The sequence below is a fragment of the Tupaia chinensis genome, unplaced genomic scaffold (genome assembly GCF_000334495.1).
Source record: "Tupaia chinensis unplaced genomic scaffold, TupChi_1.0 Scaffold000093_1, whole genome shotgun sequence".
Classification (NCBI taxonomy): Eukaryota; Metazoa; Chordata; class Mammalia; order Scandentia; family Tupaiidae; genus Tupaia; species Tupaia belangeri.
Genome location: NW_006159555.1, coordinates 8,252,458 through 8,255,152, shown reverse-complemented (window position 1 = coordinate 8,255,152; position 2,695 = coordinate 8,252,458). Strand labels below are relative to the sequence as shown.

Genomic DNA, 2,695 nt, shown 5'->3' with positions numbered 1-2,695 from the left:
CATTCTTTCTAAATTTTATCATCGGTAACTGCAAGAGGCTTGTATCTTTGCTTTAATTTTAATCAACAAATGTTGAATTAAAATACTTCAGACTTAAAATTTTCTGTTTCTATATATTTTAAAACATTTTTTTTTGAGAGGTTTTTGCTATAGGGTGCATGCGCTCGCCAGACACACAGAGAGAGACAGAGAGACAGAAAGCGAGAAATCAACCCCCAGGGGGGATGGTCACGTCGCAATCCCTTCTCCTCCATTCTCCTCTTGGGATCTTGGGCACGTACGCACACGCGCCCGGCGTGAGTTTTAAGCCACCGGGTCCGGGACATGAACTGCAGTCGACTACGTGGGAGTCCAGCGACATAGCCATTACGCTAACTGCTGGTCTCTGTATTTAAAAGCATTTTTGGGAACCAGCAGTTAGCGTAATGGCTATGTCGCTGGACTCCCACGTAGTCGACTGCAGTTCATGTCCCGGACCCGGTGGCTTAAAACTCACGCCGGGCGCGTGTGCGTACGTGCCCAAGATCCCAAGAGGAGAATGGAGGAGAAGGGATTGCGACGTGACCATCCCCCCTGGGGGTTGATTTCTCGCTTTCTGTCTCTATGTCTCTCTCTGTCTGGTGAGCGCATGCGCCCTACAGTGAAAATCTCTAAAAAAAAAAAACAAAAAAAAAAACATTTTTGACAAGCATTCAATTTAAGGCATGAGAGAAAATCATGCAAATCATTTTATTCTGGTTCTGTCAGGTTGAACTTACAGTCATGTAACTATATATCATTTTGATTATTATGAAATAAAAGAGATTTTAGGAATTCCATCTATTTTGTGTTTTATCCATATTAATTAATGTTACCACTTTGTTGTATTCTCTTGATTACATAATAGTTTAATTTCAAAATTACCAATTGATTAAGGAGGTATTTGCCTCAGAATATTTTTTTCCTTTGTCTGATTAAATAAACTCTTAGCTGTAATTATTTTGGCCTTAGTCAATGATATGGAAATGAATATTAATTTCAGTAATTTGCCCTTGAGATAACTTTGCTAATGTTAATTATAATATGAGAACTATATCTATCATAACCTTTCTTTCATTTAACATACAGAATTGGCTATCAGCGATTTTTCTGGGAATATTGGTTAATCATCATCATCATTATCGCCATTTCAACTTAAAAATGATTTTATGGGCAGTGGTTCGGGGTCGCCTAGACTGATTTCCCCACCTCAGTGAGGAGGGCTGGTCTGTGTCGCCAGCTGGCACGGCATCCTGGGCCTCATTCCAGCAATACCCGGATGTTGCACAGCGATTTGCTGTTAAGATATGCCTGGGACAAAACGAGAAAGACCAGAAGTTGAGTTTCTACACCATTTCCTCTGCATAGCAAAGAAAGACTTGAAAAGTGGTTAAGGCAGATGAAAGGAGATTTATGGATCCCCAGTAAATACCAGTTCCTGTGTAGTGACCTTTTTATACCTGACTCTTGATATCAGATGGGGTATTTAATATTTAAAACAAACTGCCATTCAGACAATATTTTCTTTGCCTGAAGACAATCAAGAGGAAAGAGCCTTACAAAAGAAAAAAAAAATCTCAGAAGAAAAAAAATAGAAGATGAGAAGAAGGAAGTATGCCTAAAAGACAAGTCAAAATAATAATTTGAATCAGATGAGGCAGAGAGAGGTACAGTTAATGCTTATGTGCTCACTGAACATGCAGAATTACTTGATTCATCTACCGTGGTGAAGGCACTAGCTCCCAAAACAGGAATTATACAAAATAATGTGTTAACTCTTAATGTGATTAAACAAAATACTGAAAAGCTACAGTCATCCTTGGAAGCATCGATTAATCAAATACAAGTAGAGGTAGTTTTTACACATCTTCTGAGAATCTAAATTCTACAATCATTATGTTGACAACTTCAGATTTGGAAGACATTCAACGGTCTTTGGAAATCCAAGAAGTGCTTGAAATAACTACCAGTCATCTTGTTAATCCAAACTGTACAAATAATTCCATGGGAATTAAGTCAGTGTAGGAAAATCCATTCTTATTCAGCACAATTAATCAAACTGTTGAAGAACTAAACACGAATAAAGGATCTGTTATAACTGTTTTTGTGCCCACAGGAAACTCTAAACCTGTAATGAACTCTTTTATACATACTCAGAAAGAAACCATGGAAATGGAAGGCACAGACATTGAAGAATCCCTATATAATAATGTAGACTATAGGGCAGAAGTTCTACAAATTGAACATTCTTACTGTAGACAAGACATTTCTCTTTCACGGAAAATGTCTAAGCTACATTCAAAGCTAACTTTTCCTGAGTTACAAGAGCATTAAACGCTAGGAAGATTGAAAACTTTAGAAGCTCTTATAAGGCACCTAAAACAGAAAAACTGGCTGGTTGAAGAAAATGTCAAGCTTATAGACACCCATTTCACAACATACAAAGTCAATATGATATGAAGAGATTTTAATGGTAAGACTTTATGAAAGCTATTTCTAACCAAACTAAATTACATGTTAAGTGAACTTTTTTCCTCTATAACAATTTCTTCTTAATGAAGCTATGGAAGTACTCTCATATGGACTATATCTCATTCTTGTAATGTTCATTTTTTTGAGAAAAGCTAGAGAATTGTTGAGCTGGAGAGAATTTTATTAAAGGATAATTGTCCAAATG

General features: G+C 36.9%; 1 pseudogene; it reads left to right on the top strand.

Annotated features, from left to right (window-relative positions):
- Positions 1-1,295: 1,295 nt before the first annotated feature.
- On the top strand, positions 1,296-2,478 carry LOC102470776 (THAP domain-containing protein 5 pseudogene; annotated as a pseudogene).
- The last annotated feature ends 217 nt before the right edge of the window (positions 2,479-2,695 follow it).